Source organism: Erinaceus europaeus, chromosome 3 (assembly GCF_950295315.1).
Source record: "Erinaceus europaeus chromosome 3, mEriEur2.1, whole genome shotgun sequence".
In the NCBI taxonomy this organism is placed as follows: Eukaryota; Metazoa; Chordata; class Mammalia; order Eulipotyphla; family Erinaceidae; genus Erinaceus; species Erinaceus europaeus.
In genome coordinates this window covers 182,347,284-182,371,145 of record NC_080164.1, presented here as the reverse complement: position 1 = coordinate 182,371,145, position 23,862 = coordinate 182,347,284, and the positions used below count along the sequence as shown (strand labels likewise).

Sequence of the window (23,862 nt, the reverse complement as noted above, 5' to 3'; positions counted from 1 at the left end):
AATGCTACGAAATTAACAAAAGAATATCAGACTGTACTTGACCACACACAGTGTAGGTTAGTCCTGGGAATCTACACTTGTTTCTCGCCATTACCGTTTGTGAAGTCTTCATTTTCTCTTGAACAAGGTAATGGGATACAATGCAGAAAATAAAACCAATATAGAGAACCTTGCGTAAGGGCTGGACCTCAGGAACTCTGGTCCACCTGCTCTTATCTTATTTCCCCAAAGGGAGCAGAGCATGTGCTTCCACAAATTCTTCTTGACTGGAAATTTACTTTTTTCTTCCCCCCCTTTTTTATACATTCATTTATAAAATAAAAAAAATATCAATAAGATCATAGGATAAGAGGGGTAGAATCCCATACAATTCCCACCACCAGAGTTCCATATTCCGTCTCCTCCCTTGAAAGCTTTCCTATTCTTTATCCCTTTGGGAATATGGACCCAGGATCATTATGGGGTACAGAAGGTGGGAGGTCTGGCTTCTGTAAGTCCTTCTCCACTAAACATGGATGTTGGCAGGTCAATCCATACCTCCAGCTTTTTTCTGTCTTTCCTTAGTGGGCTGGGGCTTTAGGGAGGTAGAGCCCATGTTTTTAATAATTTTTGCCTGAGCCTGACAGCTAACATGCAAATGGCCCCAAGGTATTATCTGGGGGGATGGTATCAGAATTGGAAATAGGACTAGAAAGCTCAGTCAGGGAAGAGAGTAGCTCTCAAATATGGGAAAAGCATATAAATAGTGTTAACTGTAAACCCCATCAATTTGATCTGGGGCCCATATTCAGTGCAGGAGCCTGTGTAACCCCTGCATCCCTGTAGATCTGAGCTCACATTTTGTGGTCATGGCTAGGAACATTCTAGGCTGCACTCATTGCCAGACCCATCTTTCTCAAGTGGTAGAGGATTTTGGCCCAACCTCCCTGCAGAGAATGGGGTACTAGGAACTTTTTTAAGAAAAAATTCAAGTCCATCTGCCTTGCAGATAAACAGATTACTAGTAAATTTTGAGCTCAGGGTCTCAGGACTTGTTGTGCTTATCTCTTAGAAGAGATGGATTTAGCCACCCTGGATAGAAAATATGAGTGTTTCAACTTTGTTATGCTAATCTTGCAATTTCTAGAAATTATGGAGGTGGGGAGTCGGCAGTAGCACAGCTGGTTAGGCACATGTGGTGAGAAACTGAAGGACTGTTGTAAGGATCCCGGTTCGAACCCCTGGCTTCCCACCTGCAGGGAACTTGCTTCACGGGTGGTGAAGCAGGTCTGCAGGTGTCTATCTTCCTCTCCCCCCTCTGTCTTCCCCTCCTCTCTCCATTTCTCTCTGTCCTATCCAATAATTACAACAAGGGCAACAAAAGGGAATAAATAATTTAAAAAATTTAAAAAATAATTTAAAAAGAAATTATGGAGGCAAGCAGACATGCAATTATCATTTTTCTGGTATTTAAAAGATGATCACATATTCCACGAGAAGTGAGAATTGGGTATCACAGGATATTTATTTGTTGACTCTGAAGCAAGGTTTAATGTGGGTAGGCACGTAGGCCTCTAGTTGATTAAAAAAATAAACAACCGTGTAGTCTTTTTTTTTTATAGTGTCAAATATTATATCTTCTATCTCTTCTTGGTTTAAACCTACAGGGTTCTCATTCCAACTTAGACTCCACCAAATCCCATTCCAATGAGATTATAGGTTGACATGTATTTCCCCCAAATTCATATCCACTTAAAACCCGAGAAAGTGACCTTATTTGAAAATAGGGTCTCTACAGATATAGTTAAGAGGAGCCATTACTAGATGTGGGTTCATTTTAATTTCATTGCTCATATCCTTATGAGATGAATATGTCTCATATTCAGTGTCTCATAGTCTCATATTCAGTGAGATATGCATTCTACTGGCTGAACTATCTTCCAGTCCACTATCTATTACTTCTACATCTATTTCCATTTCCTTCTCCAACTAGAGCACAGGACTTTCAGATGACCAAATTCTAATGATTATTTCTCTTTATTTTTATCCAATATGGAGTACCAACATGGAGACACTTATCATACGTTTGCTGTAATCAAAGTATTGATAGATAGTTGATAATTAACTTTAATTTGAAATCACTTCACAGCAAATTGGAAATTTATTCCAAGCACAAAAGAAGTGTGAATGGAAGACATGAATCATTATAGGCTATTTACCTCCTACTCTTGTTCGAGTCTCGTAACAGAGCCCCACTCCCATTAACTCCAAATCCTCACTCAATTATTTGGGTCAATTCATATTCTTCTGAGACATTTGGCATCTTTAGACAACTCATTTAGGCTTTGTCTGACAAAGTGAACTGATTAAAAAACAAAGTGAAATAAAAGCAATTTAAAAACTGCAAGTAAACAGGAATTATTAAAAATAACTTGGATAATAGATTTATGAATGCATAATTTCATCTTAATTTATTTGCATCATGCTAATTGTTCAATTATTAGAGCACACAGAAGAAAAGATAAAGTGGATTATCAATAACAAACTTTTTGTGTAGTGTTTTTCTACAAGCTTCTCAGAGAAGAAACTTCTGATTAAGACCCTTATTTTTTTGTATTTTTACCTTGGTCATTTACTTAAATAAATATTTTCTTGTTACTTAGGTGGAGACAACTGAAAAAGATAATAAATCCATTGGAACTTTGATCTTTAATTTTCCAACAGCCAGAACAGTGCCAATTATATATATATGAGACAACCCAGGTGCAGGGAATGAATTGAGGGCCTCCCACATGGATCAGAATACCAAGTGACCTCTTAGCCCTATATATCATTTTAAATTCGAATTCTTGAGAAGGGTCAAGTAGAGAAGAAAGTGAGGTACAGAAACAGAACAAGAGGAGAGAGAAACATACAGTCCTGTTAACTTTTCTTTTCATACAAAATGATATCCAAATAAAGGTGGGTGGTGGCGCACCTAGTTAAGTGCACATAGTACAAATTGACGTCCAAGGACCCACTCACCAATGTAGTTTAGAGTCCCTGGCTTCCCACCTGCAGGGAGTATGCTTCACGAGTGGTGAAGCAGGTCTGCAGGTGTCTATCTTTCTCCCACTCTATCTTCCCCTCACCTCTCAGTTTCTCTCTGTCCTATCCAATAAATAATAACAATAAATAATAATAATAAATGGCCTCCAGGAACAGTGGATTCCTAGTATAGGCACCCAGTGATAACTGTGGAGGCAATAAATAAATTAATTTAATAAAACAACTAAGATATGAGAATTACCTGTAAAAAGAAATTAAATACACTAACTTTGTTCACTTTGGGTGTCACATGCACGATTGTATTTTAAAAGCCAAGAAGGAAGCCTGTGAAGATAGCTCAGTCCTTTTGATCTCATAACTTGCATGCTCGAAGTCCTATTAGTCCTAGGTTTAATTTCCTGGTACGGCCTGGGTTAGAGCTGAGAAGTGTTCCAGTCTTTTTCTTCTCTCTCTGTCTTATCTTCTATCTCTCATAATCCATGCATCATTCTTTTCTACTTATTTATTATTGGATAGAAACAGAAATTGAGAGGGGATGGTGTAATGGAGAGGGAGAGAGATAGACACCTGAAGCCCTGTTTCACCAATCATAAAACTTTCCCCCTGCAATCATAAAACTTTCCCAAGGGCTTGAACCTGGGGGTCCTTGTGCACTGAAATGTGAACACGTAAACAGGTGCAAAACAACCAGGTGCGTCACCACCTGCCCCTCCCTATGTATAATTAAAAAATAAAAATAAAGGGGATCCAGATGATGATGACCCAGTTATGTGCAAGGACCTGAGTTCAAGCCCCCACACCCCACCTGCAGCAGGGTGCATCTTGAGTAGTGACTCAGGTCTGGGGGTGTCTCTTTGTCTTTCTCTCTCTCTCCTTCTCTGTCTCCTACTCCCCTCTCAATGTCTCTGTCATCTGGAATGAAACAGAAAGAGAAAAAAAAGGAGGGAGGGGGATTTGCCACCAGGAGTAGTGGATTTATGGTGGTATCACCAAGCCACGGCAAAAAATAAATAATAAAAGCAAAAAAGCAGAGCATGACTTTCCTGATTTTTACTTCGGACTCTGATGACTAACATAGAAGGTGGGACATTTAGGCTGCATACCTGGCAGGAGGGCAGTGGTGGTGGCACATCTAGTTAAGTGCACACATAATACATAAGGACATGGGTTCAAGCCCTAGGTCCCCACCTGCTAGGGGGAAGCTTCATGAGCCATGAAATGGTATTGCAGGTGTCTGTCTCTCGTCCTTATTCTCCCACTTCCTTCTAAAATTTCCCTCTGTGTTACAAAATAAAATAAATAAAAGTTTAAAAAAGATATTGCAGGGGCTGGGCAGGGGTGCACCCAGTCGAGTGCACATAGTACAAAGCATAAGGATCTTGGTTTGAGCCCCTACTCTCCATCTGCACGAGGAAGTTTCATGAGCAGGTCTGCAGGTATCTCTCTCTTTCCCTCTCTATCTACCCCTCCTCTCTCAATTTCTCTTTGTCCTATCCAATAAAATGGAAAAAAAAAATGGTTGCCAGGAATAGCGGATTTGCAGCAATCACCCTGGAGGCATAAAAAAGAAAAGAAAAGAAAAAAACATATTGCAAACATAACTTCTAAATTTCACTAATTCCCATACTGCATAAAAAAAGAAAAGAAAAGAAAAAACCATATTGCAAACATCACTTCTGAACTGCACTGATTCCCACACTGCAGGCACCAGGTAGGGAGAGCTAGCTGCACAGGCAAAACACAGAGGAAACACACAGTCAGGGCTAGTCTTGCCCTTTCCTAAGAAGTCATTCCCAGATGGCCAGTTGTACTCCAGAGTTGGGAGTTTTCCAGTTGTGTTAAATTTGCCCTGACTTACTTCCCACTGCTGGATATTGCTACCTATAGCTGCGGTCTGCAATGAATGTCATTTAGCAAATGAGAAAGTCAAAGATACTTCTGTTTGAATGATAGATCCTGGGCTGAGAAAGAGGTTACTCCATATGTCACTTCCATCCTGGCAAGGGAAGGGAAGCTTCATATTATTATCTCATTGCAGTGGGGATGGCCTGCATTTCTGGATTTCTACTTGGTGGATACATGTATTTTACAGGTGGACACTTTCTGCTGATGCTGACAGCCAATGGCCTGGCCCAGTTTCTCCCTCCTCATTTTTCAGTGGCCTTGGGTTGGATGGTGAGCATTACTTGGAGACTGCTGGGCTAGCTTCGCAGGCGGGAGAGATCAGGAACTTGTGGCGGCATGGTAATACAATTCTTCATTCATGTGAAGCCCCAGAGTCGGGTGTGAGCACAGCGGGTTAAGCCACTGAGTTCTAGCAATAACCCTGGAGACATAAAAAAGAAAAGGAAAGAAAAAAAACATATTGCAAACATCACTTCTAAATTGCACTAATTCCCATACTGCATAAAAAAAGAAAAGAAAAAAACATACAATGTGATGCAAACATCACTTCTGAATTGTATTCATTCCCACATTGCAGGTATTAATAATAATAATAATAATAAATAATAAAAGATAATAATATGAAGCTTCCTTTCCCTTGCCAGGATGGAAGTGACATATGGAGTAGCCTCTTTCTCAGCCCAGGATCTATCATTCAAACAGAAGTGTCTTTGACTGTCTCATTTGCTAAATGACATTCATTGCAGATAGCAGCTATGGGTAGCAATATCCAGCGGTGGGAAGTAAGACAGGAAAAATTCAACTCAACTGGGAAACTCCCATCTCTGAAGTACAACTGGCCATCTGGGAATGACTCAGTTTGGCGCCAGACTGCAATGGCTCCTTCCTGCTCTGCAAATCTGCCCTCCTTGAGTTCAGGAAGTGGAAGACAAAAAAAAAAAAAAAAAAGAAAAACCAGGAACAGAAGTGGTTTTTATGGAATAAAATTGGAAGTGGCAAGTCGGGAAGGGAGGTGGCTAGGAAAGGGGGTGGAGAAAAGAAAAAGACACACTGGGAACCTCTTTAGCTACTGTTGCTATGGTTTTAGTTGGTGGGAATTAACAATACCCTGAGGGGATAATGTGGTGGGGAGGAGACCTTTAGTCATTTATAAGACAAAGCAGAAGACTGGTATGTAGATAAAGGGACGGGCCATACCAGCATAGGGTGGTTTGTGGGTCCTGCCTAACTCAACCACATCTGCACAATTTCCCAACAGAGATGATAATGATTCTCACTTGTCTGAAATCTAGTCAGGTTCCTTTAAGCTCCCTTTCCAACTATAACTTAATGTTGAACTCCGAAGAGTCAGAACACACCAGTGAAACTTCTTTTGAGAAAAGTATTTACCTGTGAATGGGAAAGAGAGAACATGAGATGTCAGTTTCAGGGGAGACAGGCATCATACATTAGTGTATACAAAACCCCAAATGGTCGCATCCTGCTAGCATCTGGAACTTGGTGGCTGAAAAAGAGAGTTAATAGACAAAGCCAAACAAATTGTTGGACAATCATGGACCTAAATCTTGGGTCCATACACCCAGAAGGTTAAAGAATAGGAAAGCTATCAGGGGAGGGGTTGGTATACAGAGGTCTGTTGGTGGGAATTGTGTGAAGCTGTACCCCTCTTATCCTATGGTTTTGTCAATGTTTCCTTTTTATAAATAAAAAAATTTAAAAAAACAAAATGGATGACTACATTCATTTAAAAAATTTTTTTTTGCTGCCAGGGTTATCATTGAGGCTCAGTGCCTGCACTAAGAATCCACTGCTCCTGGTGGGGATTTTTTTTTACCATTTTATTGGACAGGAGAGAGAGCAACTGAGAAGGGAGAGAGAGATATAGAAGAAGAGGAGAAGAGAGACACTTGCAGACCTGCTTTGTTGCTTTTGAAGCTTCCCCCCTGTAGGTGTGGAACAGAGGCTTGAACACAGATCCTTGCCTGGGTCCTTGAAATCAGAACTATGTGTGCTAACCTGGTGCACCTCACCTGCTTCGCAACATTGATTTTTGATGAAGGGCTGCTTAAGGGCATTCATTCCCTTTGAGATGAGGCGAGCTCCCTCCCTCCCTCTCAGTCATCAATTTAGCCTAGTATTAAAATCCCCTGTGGTGGAGTATGGTAAGGAAAAGGGTACCAATAGAAAAGGACTGCTAAAATGAAGGAAAAAAGAAACTTGTCATTTACAGAAAGGTTGTATGTATGACATTGTGGCAAGTCCTATGCCCCCATGAGTCCCCAACAATGTCATCTCACGGGCCACTCTGTGTGCCTGACAGAGCTTCTAGGAGGAGCTAATGCTTGGGTCCTCTCTCCTAGACTCTGGGGTCAGGGGTTCTGCCACAGCTCAGAGTAATAGAAGCCAGCAGAAATAATACTTAACTTTTCTCTCTCTCTCTCTGTCTCTGTCTCTCTCCACTTGCTTTTATTTTTTAAATGTTCTACTTCTTCCCCCCCCTTTTTTATTTATAAAAAAGAAACATTGACAAAGCCATAGGATAAGAGGGGTACAATGCCACACAATTCCCACCACCAGATCTCTGTATCCCATCCCCTCCCTTGATAGCTTTCCTATTCTTTATCCCTCTGGGAGTATGGACCCAAGGTCATTGTGGGGTGCAGAAGGTGGAAGGTCTGGCTTTTGTAATTGCTTTCCCATTGAACATGGGTGTTGACAGGTCAATCTGCCCCGACCAGCAGGGTGGTGAGCAGGGGCTAGGAACCCAAAAAGACCTGGAATGAAAGGGACATGAGACATGAAAGAACAACAGCAAGACAGGTTTCTGATCAAGCTGCAAAATTTTATTGTGTTCACAGGCATTATAAGGCTTTGGGGAAGGAGAGGGAATGCTGGAGGAGGGGGAGGGGGAGCAATCTTCAAAGCGGAATGTTCCTTGCAACAAATGGCTGAAACCAAACTGTGTGTTGACTCACTTGATTACTGATAAATGGTTTACCTGAGGGGAAATGGCCTGCCCAGGGGGGAATTAACACTTGTCTTGAGGTGTTCCATTGTCTCAAAGCTTATCATCTATCAAGCAGAGAAATGGCTCCTGGCATATCCTCCCTTTGTTATAATTTTAAATTGAGGCAGGCAATTGGGGGTGAGGAGCGGAGACCCTAACAGCAGGTTTGGTGGACATAACCAGAGGAGGGAAGTATTGACTTGATTCCTCCTGCGGGGTGGGTGCAAAACCAACCTTCCCGCATCTTATAAGGCTCTTGGTGTCTTTTTGGGGAGGGGAGGCAGAGCCACAGTTTCTAGGGAAACAATTTTTGTTGCTGACACCAACCTCCATGCAAATCAGGTTTGCTTCACGGGGGACTCAGAGGTGGATGATAGGGTCCTCCCCCTGCAGTGCTTTGCCTTACACCCCTTACTGGTGTCCTTGCCCTGCCAAGGTTGGATGTCTCGATGCATAATTCTGAGTTTTATGCCATCCGAAAAGGAGGTCTGTCATCCTCAGGTTCAGCCAGGCCTCTGTCAGCCAAATCAAGTCTGTGATAATGTATTTGCAAAGGTTTTGATGCCAAGGAGTCAATCTGCCGTTTTATAAAAACAGTAATCTTATTAAAAATAAAGGGCCTTAAGGTAATCATTAACAAAAGACTAATAAGGGTTTCATAAGGGGCTCTGTAGTGACTCAAGACTATTTGTGGTGGAGTCTATAACCTGTTGTAATTTGTCAGAAAATTCATGGGAGGAATATATAGTGTCCTAGCATGCCACCAGCAAGTCTAAGGGAAGCAGTCAGTGGATGTGATGTCCAGGGGAAGAAACACAGCACGTCTGGTCTTCTGGTGGTGAAATTTTTCTTCTTCATAGAGGGTCAGCTGTGGAACAAGCAAAACTAGGAGGCAAGGACCAGGTAGAGAAGAATTGACATGAAAATATAGGATGGTGTTGTACCAAAACACAGAGGAGGTACATACACATTAGAAGTTAAGGTGAGGTTCCTTGAACATCGAGGAATATTTTGAGAAAAGTGAGCAGTCAATAAACATGCAAAGATGAAGTCAGCAGTGGTAGGTCAGCAGAAAGAGAAGACTTGGATAGGCTGGTGAGGTTAGCTGGACTATATACTGCCATGGTGTCCTTTGTAGTAAGGACTTGCCAATAGGGACTCTGTGGATTTTGCAAGAGCAATAATGTCATCCACCATAATAAAAGGAAAACAAACATGGACATCCAGTGTTGAAAAAGAGAAAAAGAATATGTCTCTATGACTGGAAAAGTGGGTGGCTTTGTCAATGAGATATAATAAATGGACAATTTGAATTTTTGTAAATATTAAAAAGGTTTAGTATGTTACTTCATTGACACTTTAGCCAACTGAATTTTTAATTAATTAAGCTTAAGGGTTTTAGTTTTTCTTGTTTGAGCTGTAGCCCACATAAATTTAGAAAAAATATCAACTGAGAAAAAAAAGTTTTTGTTTACTAAACATGGGCAGGTGAATTACATCAATCTGTCAGAGACCATTGGCTTTTATCAATGGAGATTAATCTTAAAAGTCTGAATAGCAAGATCTTAATTAAACAATGCAAGAGCCAGTAAAGTGCTCTCACTATGGCAGGTCAAGCGTTAAAAATTTAAGAGACTTGTAAAAAAATGAGAAAAATTTTAGGATATGAGTGACTTTAGGAGTCATCACACACCCATAAAATAAAAAATTAAAAATGTTTAGTTTTAAATCTTACCATATGAGCAGTCAGTTCTTCATATGCAGATGTACCTAAAATTATTTACTTAGGGAGAGAACTTGTACCAAGTTAATTGATGATCTAATGGTTAGAATTGGCTTGAGGTCTTTTTTATGATTTTAGAAGGCTCTTTATTAGAATATACCAATATGTTATAGAAAGTGAATACCTAATGTGTTGACATGATAAAATGTTTACCATTTTTAGCATTATTTTAAACTGATTAGACAGTTTAAGTACAATACTATAACTTTAGTTTACTAAGATCTTTAGTCATCACAAGGCTATCATGAGTAAGCATAGATATAACACTCTTAATAGATTTTGTTCCTTAGAACTCTAATATGGCAACTTAAAAGGCTAAAATAAAACCTCATAACTGAAATGTTCAAAATAATAATTTTGTTAAATCAGGATTTGCCAAAACAAATCTTCTATCAGACCAAAAGCACAATGTATTACCTTAATTTATCAAGAATAAACCTCTGGCAGTGTCTTAAAACAAACCAGATAATTTTTAAAAGCAGAAAGATATAAAGAGGAAAACCAGAGCAAAAGCCTCTGGCATGTAAATAATTAACATAACCATTGTGTTATCTTTTACTAACCCAAGCCAGTCTTAAACAATTTTAAGTAAAATGTTAAACTTTGTTTGTTAGGATCTTTGTTTATCACAAAGCTATCACACCCTTAGGGCAGCTATGAACAAGGGTGGGTACACAACTTAATTGATCTTTCACTTTGATTTGGATAGGTAACTTAAAAAGCTAAGATAAACCTTATAGCTGAAATGTTAAAATAAATTTTTACTGTTAACATTTCTTTTAGATGATCATTTTACACTAAATAATTTTGTTGTATCACATCTGTTGAATAAAAATTTTTTATCAGGCCAGGAATATGTTTAACCCTTTTTTTCCTGGCAAGGCCACTGCTCTACACTGACTGGGTTATTAGAAAGTCAGTTCAAGGATGGAATTAACAAACTAACAAACAGTGGCAGTTGGTATTGGGGTGCTGGTAATATTTACAATTTTTACAAGAGTGAGAGAGACTGTAGAGGCATTTTACCATGCCTAGAGATCTCAGAAAATCTTTATTTATTCATTTTATTTTATTTATTCCCTTTTGTTGCCCTTGTTGTTTCATTGTTGTAGTTATTATTGATGTCATTGTTGTTGGATAGGATAGAGAGAAATGGAGAGAGGAGGGGAAGACAGAGAGGGGGAGAGAAAGACAGACACCTGCAGACCTGCTTCACCGCCTGTGAAGGGACCTGCTTGCAGGTGGGGAGCCGGGGGCTCGAACTGGGGAAAATCTTTTAACTAATGAACTGATGCTGATATTAGCTATCAGAAGGACAAAACTGTCCTATATTTTACTCTGGTAAAGGTGTGCCAACTCTATGAGTCAGGATCTTTAAAACCACATTTAGCTTAACTAAATCTTATTTAAAACTTAAAACAAACTTTAGTTACTTAGGGGTTAACACACATTAATGAAAACAAGGTTAGCACAGACTTAAAACATACATTCTTGGTGAAAAGAAAAATTTCCCTTTGAAAAACTGCTTTGGTTTTTGGATTACTAACTCACAGACTATCTACCCCCCACAGGAGGGGCGTTAGTGGGTAGGGAATGATTGACTGGAGTCTTTGCCAATCTATGGAGCAGGAGCTCTGTGCCATGATTGGCTGTGCGGGCGGAACAGGTGGGCTTAGTTTACTGCCCCCGCGCAGAGAAAAATCTTTGAATTTTTTTTTTTTTCTGGGCTAAGGTACATTTTACAGTTTTAAAGAAACAAATCATTAAATTTTTATCAAAAGTGTGTACTGGTTCTCTGATTAATAGCTTTTAAGTTAAAGAGAACGTCTTGTTTGATTGATTTCATGAGGGAGATTAAAGGGAGGAGGACACCAATCAGGATTGTATTTGGCAGCCTCTTTTTCTAGCAAAGCCTCATCCTCCACAGGAAGTGCTTCAGGAGAGGGAGGGTTTTTTAAAACTGGATAGATGTGGGGAAAGAATGCTGGGTTTAATTCTCCTGTGAATTAGCAATAGGAGGGTCAATAAAGGGAACTTTAGTAAGTGTGCTTGGAACCTGTAGGGAGGGGAACAGGGCTTTTACTTTCATTGGGTGCTGGGAGGCTTTTATTTTGACTGGGTACTGGGGGATCAAGATCAATAATCACAGAAGGGCATGGGGATGGGGACTTTGTCCTGGATGGCAGACTAAAAGGTGCCGGAGGACCTTTTTACCCTCTGTAATAAGGTTTTTAATATCAGGGTGATTATTATAAATTTTTAAGATATCATTAATTAAATTTCAGTAACAAAAGGCAGAAACAGGTAACGTTCAAGACCAAAAGGCTGATAGTGATCATTAAGACAGTCACCAATTCTCCTCCAACGTTTCTCATTTATAGTGCCTTCCTGGGGGAACCAGGGGCAAATATTTCCAATATAATCTAAAAACTTCTTTAATTCTTTCTTTTTAACCTTAGTTCTTTGTGTCTTGAGTGACTCCTTGAGTCCTTTAATGAATAAATCTTATTTGCTAAATTCATGTCCCATGGTTTTGCTTACCTCAACCTCTGTGACACTCTCCTCCAGATGCGACTCACGGTCGGGTATTTCCGTGGTGATCTATGCGAGTCTTTGCGTTACCCCCTTGGCCATGATGACTCTGTGAATTCGGGTAGGCCTACCCTCTCGATCAGCGGAGTTTTTAGGTCCAGAAGGCTTCTTCGCCCCACGTCCCGGGCACCAGAGTGCCCCGACCAGCAGGGCGGTGAGCAGGGGCTAGGAACCCAAAAATACCTGGAATAAAAGGGACACGAGACACAAAAGAACAACAGCAAGACAGGTTTCTGATCAAGCTGCAAAATTTTATTGTGTTCACAGGCATTATAAGGCTTTGGGGAAGGAGAGGGAATGCTGGAGGAGGGGGAGGGGGAGCAATCTTCAAAGCGGAATGTTCCTTGCAACAAATGGCTGAAACCAAACTGTGTGTTGACTCACTTGATTACTGATAAATGGTTTACCTGAGGGGAAATGGCCTGCCCAGGGGGGAATTAACACTTGTCTTGAGGGGTTCCATTGTCTCAAAGCTTATCATCTATCAAGCAGAGAAATGGCTCCTGGCATAGACAGAGCTTCTAGGAGGAGCTAATGCTTGGGTCCTCTCTCCTAGACTCGGGGGCCAGGGGTTCTGCCACAGCTCAGAGTAATAGAAGCCAGCAGAAATAATGCCTAACTTTTTTCTCTCTCTCTCTGTCTCTGTCTCTCTCCACTTGCTTTTATTTTTTAAATGTTCTACTTCTTCCCCCCTTTTTTATTTATAAAAAGGAAACATTGACAAAGCCATAGGATAAGGGGGGTACAATGCCACACAATTACCACCACCAGATCTCTGTATCCCATCCCCTCCCCTGATAGCTTTCCTATTCTTTATCCCTCTGGGAGTATGGACTCAAGGTCATTGTGGGGTGCAGAAGGTGGAAGGTCTGGCTTTTGTAATTGCTTTCCCATTGAACATGGGTGTTGACAGGTCAATCCATACTCCCAGCCTGTCTCTCTCTTTCTCTAGTAGGGCAGGGCTCTGGGGAAGCAGGGCTTCAGAACACATTGGTGGGATTGTCTGTCCAGGACAGTCTGGTTGGCATGATCTGGAACCTGGTGGCTGAAAAGAGAGTTAACATACAAAGCCAAACAAATTGTTGACCCATCATGGACCTAAAGGCTGGAATAGTGCAGATGAAGAATTGGGGGGTACTCCATTTTATAGATAGCTGGACCCACCTGAATATCATATTTCAGGCTCAGGGGTGAAAAGAAGAAGAAAAAATCTAGTATAGCCACAGGCCCTTTGGAATAAAACTAAAATATGCCTACTAGCTATGTACGTCTTTTCTTTTAAATTACTCATTATAGGATAGAGGCAGTGAGAATTTGAGCCAGGAGGCGGGGTAAGAAGAAAAAGAAACAGAGAGACACCTGTAGCCCTGCTTCAGCACCACTTGTGAAGCTTTCTCCCTACAGGTGAGGACCAGAGGCTTGAAACTGGGTCCTTGCACACTGTGATGTATGAGCTTAACCAGCTGTGCCACCGCCTGGCCCACTAGCACTTGCTATTAGATGCCAGGCATCATGATGGAGTCTCGGGTACACATGGAGAGGTTTCCTGTGGGGGTTCCAGTTGACCACCTCAGCTACCACCTTAGCTGATTGTTTGTCTCAGTGTCTGGAAGGTGAACAGCATTTTGAACAATTATAGCCTCTAGCTGTCCAGCTGAGCATGTTACAGAGCATAGAGGGAAGCAGACCTCTCCATCTCCACCATGTTCCTTCCAGCTGGATTCCTGACCCACTCAAAGCAAATCATAAGAGGTTTCTGTTGCTTTAAGCCATTCACTTTTAGGACAATGTATTGTGTCTTAATAGATTATGTCCAATATTAAATGAAGCTATAGATACAATGTTTGAATTAATATGAATTTAGTCCAGCTGCTGGATACACAAAATCAATAGGACAAAAATCAATTGTATCGCTATATACTAAGAGCAGACAGAAGTGGAATTTGAAAATTTATAATAGCATAAAAATGTAATTACCTAAGAATAAATACAACAAAGCTCAGACAGGTCTCCCAAAGATACAATCACAGAATATTCTTCAGATGTGCTCAAGAAGACTTAACAAATGATGTTATGTGGTTCTCCGAGATTCAGAGGGGATATGAGGCAGATATCAATTTTCTCAATATTGATTGAATGCCACGCCAACCACAATTTCAATTATTTTGTCAGCTAATGAACCGATTCTAAAATTTATATGGGGAGTTGTAAAGGCTAAGATTAGCTTTTCTCCACACCCCAATCCCCAATAAATGAGTAGTCCTTACTCTCCTATGTAGTGAAGCTGAAGAATTCATGGCCCCAGATTATTGAAGCAAAGGTGAAATTGGAGCACATAGAGTGAAGTCAAGTCAAGGAAAGTCAAGGAGTCAAACCCACCCAAACAAGGACATTTTGTGGCAGAAATGAAGGCTGGTGATAGACTGGTAGATTTTTCTCAGTAACAGTACAACCACTAGCATGAGCAAAAATAATGAAACTCAATCTCCCCACATCAAAGCAAGCTGTATTAAGGTCCATTTGTAAAAGGTAAAAATAGCCATGTTAGAAACAAGAAAAAACATTCATGATAAATGTGGAATGTTAAAGGTTTTCTTTTATTGTTTTATTTTCCCTTAAACAATGGCCCCAAGCCCACACATGATTAGTCAAAGTGGGGAGTCAGGTGGTAGAGCAGCGGGTTAAGCGCAGGTGACACAAATCACAAGGACCGCCCCAAGGATACTGGTTCAAGCCCCCAGCTCCCCACCTGCAGGGGAGTCGCCTCACAGGTGCTGAAACAGATCTGCAGGTTTCTGTCTTTCTCTCCCCCTCTCTGTCTTCTCCTCCTCTCTCCATTTCTCTCTGTCCTATCCAACATCAGTGACATCAATGACTACAACAATAAAACAACCAGGGCAAAAAAAGGGAATGAAAATTAATATTAATATTAAAAAATATTAGTCAAAGTGATCACCATAAAGAATGTTTTGGAGGTAGGTAGCATAATGATTTTGCAAAGAGACTCTCATGGTTGAGGCTCCAAAGTCCCAGGTTCAATACCCATTTGTGGCCCAGAGCAAAATGTTCCAGAGACAGAGAAACTGTCTCATGAAGAAAGAGTAGAGACTTTGGGAAACCTCTTCATAAGTAGAAAGGCAGGCCATGGCGGCTTTACTTATCTGGTCTTCTTTGGTCTGCTGCATGTGTGTGGATCTGAGATCCCTGTCCCTGTTCAGGCATCAATATGTCAGGCTAGCTTTGTGGGCGGGAGAGAGAGACGACCAGGGACACATGGCTGAGTGGTACGCAGTTCAGACTTCATTCATGTGGAACTGATTCATGCGCTTTTTTCTTCTCCCCACCTCCTATCCTACATACATCCTCTTCGGACCTGACACTTCTGCCTCAGGATATATAAGGACAGGATTGTGATTTGTTGTCCTGGTTGTTTTATTGTAGCTATTACTGATGTTGTTATTGATGTTGTGGTTGGATAGGACAGAGAGAAATGGAGAGAGGAGAGGAAGACAGAGGGGGGGAGAGAAAGATAGACACCTGCAGACCTGCTTCACCGCCTGTGAAGCGACTCCCCTGCAGGTGGGGAGCCGGGGGCTTGAACTAGGATCCTTATGACAGTCTTTGCGCTTTGCACCACCTGCTCTCAACCCGCTGTGCTACCGCCTGACTCACTCCCAATAATATATATTTAAAATAGAGATTCAGTACCTCTACCCCACATCTTTTATGGACCCACACTTAAAATAGAATTTCTTTGTGCTCAATTCCTCCTCTGGCCCCCCATATTCCTTCAGGAGGGTCCAGCTGAGCTAATTTCCCTTGCTTGGGAGGTCAGGCGCCTTGCCTAACAAGTGTGGGCTTACCAAGCTTTGTAGTGTTGCCTGCCTTCCTTTCTTCTTCTCCCCTACTGCTTTCTGACCCAGATCCTTAATTCCACTAACAGAAACAATCTTCATACACTTCCATAGTGAAAACTATGAAATTATTGAGCCTTGGGTCTGAAAAATAAATAAAAGCAGGTTTCTAACATGGAACAATTCCATGCAGCAGTAATTCAACCTTGAGTCAAACACCCAACAGGAACTGAACCTGTTGTTGTATTATTGTTTTCCTGACTTGTATCTCCTTAAGTTCGTGAGTCACATTGCCTGAGGCATAAGATCTACCTCCTTAAATATTATTTCAGGAACTAGGAATTGAAAGCAAACCCTGTAACTCGTAATCAAACTGCAAAGAATCCACTATCTTTATGAAGACATGACTTCAGTAAGTGAGATAGAAGCCCCTTCTCTCCTGCAAACATCAGTCCACTAGGCTTTTGAGTTAAGTTACTTGAATAAGAAATCATCTTCCCTTTAGACAAATACAGAAAATGTTCTTGGGCTGATTATAATGTGATTTATTTTGTATTAAAATGTCAAGATAGTGGTTCAAGTAAATGTTTGCTTAGCTATCAGCCACCTTATATAAGAGGGACTTATTGAATATATGAAGAAAAGGTTTTCTATGAGAACAAGATTCTTCTGGTATGTTCAGATCACTGAGATAGATTACAGAGGAAGTTTCTCTGATTTTAATGACTAGAACACTGACCTCTGACATTAAGCATCCAGGAGGGCAGAAAATGTATGTATTGCTTTGCTTTTCTCTTTCCTGGAGAATTTGTGTTTATGAGAAATAATAGATACAGACATGAATATTAATGTCAGTGAACGTTATGACAAGTTAGCACAGTGGTATTTAATATCAGAAACAAACTTGGGATCCAGTAAAGAGAAAAATACATTGGAAAACTTTATATTCTTTTTAAGTGACAACTTGTGTTTTAGGAAGAAATGAAATAATTTAGTAAATAACTAATGGAGTAAGCTTAAATAATAATATATTCTTCAAAATCTAATGATTAAGAATGTAAACTCTGCATCCAGATCTGTGAGCAGTAGAACCAGGAATGCTTTCAATTGCAAATGGCATTTTCTGTGTATACCTTTCCTCTGCCAATAGAAGGCTGCATGTTCAAGGTCAAAGAAGAGATTCAATTCACCTTTATCTTTCAAGTAGCATTCCTAAAAGCAGAGTCAACTGATAAGATCAGGTGTCAGATTCTTTGAAATTCCCCTTGCCTTGAAAAGAATATTAATGACTTAATAGGAATTTACAGAATTCTAAGACAGCAGAATTCTACAACATTCTCACCACCAGAGTTCTATATACTCATCCTTCTTCAACAGAAACTGCAATTCTCCCAAGGTCACAGAGATGGGTTGACTATATATAAAATCTATCATCTATCATCATCATCTGCCATCTCTCTATCTCTTTATCTATCTATCTATCTATCTACCTATATCATCAATCTACCTATTATCTATCATATATCTATATGATCTATCATCCTTCCTTTTTTCTCTTCCCTCTTAGATAAGCAAAACAGTGCCTGGCTTCCTCTGTTGTTTTCCAGATTATCCTCCCTTTCACGGATGGTATAAGAATAGAGATATCTGGCGACCAGTGTTTCTGGTCCTAGTGGAATTGAGGTACAGAGTCCTTTGTTCATCTTCCCTTAACATTTACCTAATTGAAAGTATGGGTATTCATTTTGGGGGACAGAAGGTGAAGGTCTGACTTCTGTAATTGCTTCTCTGCTATATGTGGGCATTGACAGGTCTGTCCACACCCCCAGCCTGTTTTTATCTTTCCCTAGTGGGACTAAGGCTCTGGAGAGGACAGGTTTGGGGACACCTTAGGGAAGTCATTTGCCCAGGGAATTCAGGAATTCTAGTAGCATTTGTAATTTTTCACTTAGCCATTTCAAAAAGAAAATGTAGCTGTTGACTTTACTACCAGAAAGGAAAAAAAGAAAAAAAATAGAGTAATAATTTATTGGAAAATGTAGAAGAAGATAAAAGAATTCTCACACAGACATGATGGGCCTAGACTTTGAACAGATCCCTCTCACCACTGTCACTGGTCATCTCCATCAGGAACAACATAATGGACTCCTCTGTGGGCCCCTATACAACTTCGTCCTCAATATGGATCAACAATACTAGAAAATGTTCCATTATCCGAAGGGAGGTTGGATAACATACTCTGCCTATCACCTAGGGATGATGGATCCTGAAATTAGCACAGCCTGGAATGTTCCTAGCTGTGACCATGGAATGTGAGCTCAGACCTACAGGGATGCAGAGGTTACATAGGCTCCTGTGCTGAACATGGACCCCAGATCAGGTCAATGGGGTTTACAGTTAACAATATTAATATCATCTTTCCATATTTGGGAGCTACTCTCTTCCATGATCCAGCTTTTTTGTCCTTTTCCTAACTATGACACCATCCCCCCAGACAATAGCATAGGTCATTTTCATATAAGATGTCAAGCGCAGGCAAAAACTAGTTAGGTCATGGGTCCCTTGGAATAGACCTAAAATAGTCCTCCTAGCTTTTTCCAAAACAGAGACCCCAAATCTTCATCTGTAATATTCTTGCCTTTAGGACCATGATTAGTCAACAAATTGCTTGGATTTATATCTTAACTCTTTTTCAGTCTCCAGGTTCAAGATGCTACCATGATGCCAACTGAATTTTCCAGGGCAGATGGCCCACCATGTGTCCTGGAGCACCACCTCCCCAGATCTCTGCTCCACTAGGGAAAGTGAGAGATAGGCTGGGAGTGTGGATCAACCTGTCAGTTCCCATGTTCAGTAGGGAAGCAATTACAGAAGTTAGAACTACCACCTTCTGTACCCCATAATGACTCTGGATCCATGACCCTAGAGGGTTAAAGAATAGGAAAGCTATCAGGGGAGGGAATGGTATATGGAATTCCAGTGGTGGGAATTATGTGGAATTAACTTCCTCTGATCCTATGGTCTTTTCAGTGTTCCCACTTTATAAATAAAAACTTTAAAAAAAAGAATATTCCTCTCTAAATTCAGTCATATTTTTAAATGTATTTATAAAATGGAAATATTGACAAAACCATTGGATAAGAGGGGTACAATTACCAATACCAGAACTTGGTATCCACTCCTCTCCCTTGAAAGCTTTCCTATTCTTTATCCCCTTTGGAGCATGGACCTAGGGTCATTATTGGGTGCAAAAGGTGAAAGGTCTGGCTTCTATAACTGCTTCTCTGCTGGGCAAGGGTGTTGGCAGGTTGATCCATACTCTCAGCCTGTTGCTGTATTTCTCTAGTGGGGCAGAGCTCTGGAGAGGTGAAGTTCCAGGATGTAATTTTAGAGCAGCTGGGGGAGATAAGACAGCAGCCTTGGATATAACCTGCAGGCATGAGGTCCTGAGTTCGATCCCCAACTCTGTATATTTCAGATGCATTGGCTCTTTTCTTCTCTTGAGAAGCATGAAAACCCTTGAGCTATTTATTTTACACACTAGAAATATAAAGTTCACAATATATATGTATAAGAACATAAGATATTATTCAAAGTGAAAACATATAGCACATTTATTCATTACAGCCCTTGGATTTATAAAATGCAACCTAAGTCTCTGTATTGAGTGCACCATATTTTCATAAGTTGTTTCACTGCAATTATTTAGTTATTCCTCTGAAACATTTATTAGTAAGTGCAATGTAATTTAGCAATATTCTGCGATTTAATTTTTCTCTTCAAACAGAAAAGAGAATAATTGCTTATACGGAATACATAGAATAATGGCTTTGCTTGCTTAATTCTACAGTATTTATTGAGTATCTCTGAGGCCTCAAACTATGATCTGAGAACCAGGGAATATCAATAAACATAACAGATTTAAACCTTTCATTCTTTTAAAAAATTATTAGTGATTTAATGTTGATTTAAAAATTACAAGATAACGGGAGTATAATTCTACACCATTAACACCACCAGAGTTTTGAATTCCCATGTCTTCCATTGGAAGCTACAGCAGTTCTCCTAAGGTTGTAGATATGGTTAACTATTATTTCTACAAGTATCTGTCTATGTTTCTATATATTTGCCCTTTTGTTTAGGTCCCATCTTTTCTCCTTTCCCAAGTCACACATACACCTATTACTACTTCCAAACCCCCCTCCCTTTTTTCTCTTCTCTATGTGGGTCCTGATGAAATTGGAGTTTAGAACCCTCTGGTCATATTCCATATCATTTCTTCCTCTCTGGGAGCATGGACCAAAATCTTTTATGGGGTGCAGAAGGTGGGATTTCTGGCTTCTGTAAATGCTTCTCCACTGAACATGGGTGTAGGCAGATAGATCCATCCCCACAAACACACCTGAAACACACCCATTTTAGTTTTATGTCTAATACAAATTCAGTATCTCCCTTTCAGTAATAAGACAACTGTACTGTCTGTCACAAGAGAGTGAGTACTATGCAGAGAATAAATTAATGACTTAAAAGGGCAGAACCTGAGTATTATTAATAGTTTGATCTTAATAGACAGGTCTTTAACCAGAGGAGGTATTTGCAATTTGAAATAAAAAGGTCACAAAGACTTTTCTGAGAAAATGTAATTCAAGAAAACAGTACAAGAAAATGAGACTAGGGACATAGGAGTCAAGAATTATCTCTCTAAAAAATAAGAATTATCTCTCTTTTCTTCAGTCCTTCCCTTCCTCCCTCCTTCCTCTTTCTTCCTTCCTTCTTTCCTTCCTTCCTTCCTTCCTTCCTTCCTTCCTTCCTTCCTTCCTTCCTTTCTACCATTTTTTTCTTTTCTCATTGCCACCAGGGTTATTGTTGGGGTTTGGTGTCTCCACTATGAATTCAGCACTCACACAGATAGTTATTTCCTTCCTTCTCTTATTTTATTTGAAAGGGTGAAGAGAAATTTAGAGGAATAAGAGAGATACAGAGGGAGAAAGAGAAATACCTACAGACTTGCTCTATAGCTCGTGAAGCATCCCCTTTGCAGGTAGAAGCTAGGACTCAAACCTGGGTCTTTGAGTATAGTAATATGTGTAAGTATAGCATAGCATAGCATGGCATGGCATGGCATGGCATGGCATGGCATAGCACAGCATAGCATATAGCATAGCATGGCATGGCATGGCATGGCATGGCATAGCACAGCATGGCATGGCATGGCATGGCATGGCATGGCATAGCACAGCATAGCATATAGCATAGCATGGCATGGCATGGCATGGCACGGCACGGCACGGCACGGCACAGCACAGCACAACACAGCACAGCATAGCATATAGTATAGTATTGTGGGTCTAGTGCGAGGCTGAGCATGGACGGTTGAACCCCTGGAAGTCTGTCTGTCAGCCTCCCACTGGCATGTCAGCTGTTGTTGTTGAGCAAGCCAGGCCAGAGTACTCGAGGAATTCCAACCCGCCTATCAGTCTCATCGCAACACCTCACCCCCCATCCTGCCACCCCCTTAGGCTTCACCTTCTTTAAGTTTCTATTTCCCGTTCCAGCATCACCCTCTATACCTTCCCCTTGCCTTGCTCTCTCTTTCCTTATAAGGAGATATTAGTTTCACTGCCTACTTCCTCTGAACAGATACCCCTTTTTAAAACCTGTAACTGGGGAGTCGGGCTGTAGCGCAGCGGGTTAAGCGCAGGTGGCGCAAAGCACAAGGACCTGCCTAAGGATCCCGGTTCGAACCCCGGCTCCCCACCTGCAGGGGAGTCGCTTCACAGGCGGTGAAGCAGGTCTGCAGGTGTCTGTCTTTCTCTCCTCCTCTCTGTCTTCGTCTCCTCTCTCCATTTCTCTCTGTCGTATCCAACAACGACAACAACAATAATAACTACAACAATAAAACAACAAAAGGGAATAAATAAATGAAATAAATATAAAAAAACAAACAAACCTGTAACTGCAACAATAAAGTGTCCCCTCCACTGCCACGGTGCCCTGGGTGGTTTGTTGCACCATCCGCTGCCACCATGCACTGTAAGACTGCTCAGAGAGCTCACCCCTGCTCACCCCTGCTCATCCCTGCTCACCCCTGCTCACCCTGCTGGCTTGAGATTCCCTGGTCTCCGTCTGACTCTGGTGGCCAACAGACCGGGCGGTGATGTGGGAGCCAGGCTGGCCCGTTCCTCGAGGAACCCGACATAGTATAGTGAGTATGGTATGGTATAGTATGGTATAGTATAGTATACAGTAGATAATATAGTTTATTGTATAGTATAGTATACAGTATATAATATAGTTTATTGTATAGTATAGTATAATATACAGTATATAATATAGTTTATTGTATAGTATAGTATAATATACATATATAATGTAGTTTATTGTATAGTATAGTATGGTGTAGTGTAGTGTAGTGAGTATAGTATAGTATATGGTATACTATATAATAGTACAGCATATAGTATTGTATAGTATATAGTTTAGTATAATATATAGTATAGTATAATGTAATATATAGTATAGTATAACATACAGTATATAATATAGTTTATTGTATAGTATATAGTATAGTGTATGTTATAGTATGATATATAGTATAGTATATGGTATAGTATATAGTACAGTATATAGGATAGTATATAGTATAGTATATGGTATACTCTATAGTATAGTATAATATGTAGTCAAGTATATAATACATTATATAGTCTAGTATATGATATAGTATTTAGTATAGTATATGGCATAGTATATATAGAATAGTATAATATATAGTAGATAGTATAATAGATAGTATATAGTATAGTATAATAGATAGTATACAGTATAGTATAATAGATAGTATATAGTATAGTATAATAGATAGTATATAGTATAGTATAATAGTATATAGTATAATAGTATATAGTATAGTATAATAGATAGTATATAGTATAGTATAATAGTATATAGTATAGTATAATAGATAGTATATAGTATAGTATAATAGATAGTATATAGTATAGTATAATAGATAGCATATAGTGTAGTATAATAGCATATAGTATAGTATAATAGATAGTATATAGTATAGTATAGTAGATAGTATATAGTATAGTATAATAGATAGTATATAGTATAGTATATGTTATGCTATATAGTATAGTATAATTTATAGTATAGTATATGATATAGTATATATTATAGTGTATAGTATTATATATAGTATAGTATAATATATAGTATAGTATTTAGTTTTAATAAAGTATGTAGTATAGTATTTAGTATTTAGCATTTAGCACATAGTATAGTATATAGTATAGTATATGGTATAGTATATGGTATAGCATGTAGTACAGTATATAGTATATGGTATAACACATAGGATAGTATATAGTATAGTATATGATATAGTTTATAGCATGGTATAACATACGGTATAGTATATAGTGTAGTATAATATATAGTATATATATAATATACAGTATAGTATATGGGGTAGTATATAGTATAATATATAGTATAGTATATAGTGTAGTATATGGTACAGTATATAGTATAGTATAATCTATAGTATATGCAGTAGAGTATATTATACAGTATAGTATATGGGATAGTATATAGTATAATATACAGTATAGTATATGGGATAGTATATAGTATAGCATATAGTATAGTATAATATATAGTGTAGTGTATGATATAGTATACTATAT

General features: G+C 39.6%; 1 long non-coding RNA gene across 1 annotated transcript in view; it reads left to right on the top strand.

Annotated features, from left to right (window-relative positions):
• LOC132537733 (uncharacterized) overlaps positions 1–22,109 on the top strand; it is a 43,989-nt gene extending 21,880 nt beyond the window's left edge. Inside the window, exon 2 of the long non-coding RNA XR_009549189.1 lies at positions 21,899–22,109. This is a non-coding gene — a long non-coding RNA (uncharacterized LOC132537733). The remainder of the gene's footprint in view (positions 1–21,898) is intronic.
• The last annotated feature ends 1,753 nt before the right edge of the window (positions 22,110–23,862 follow it).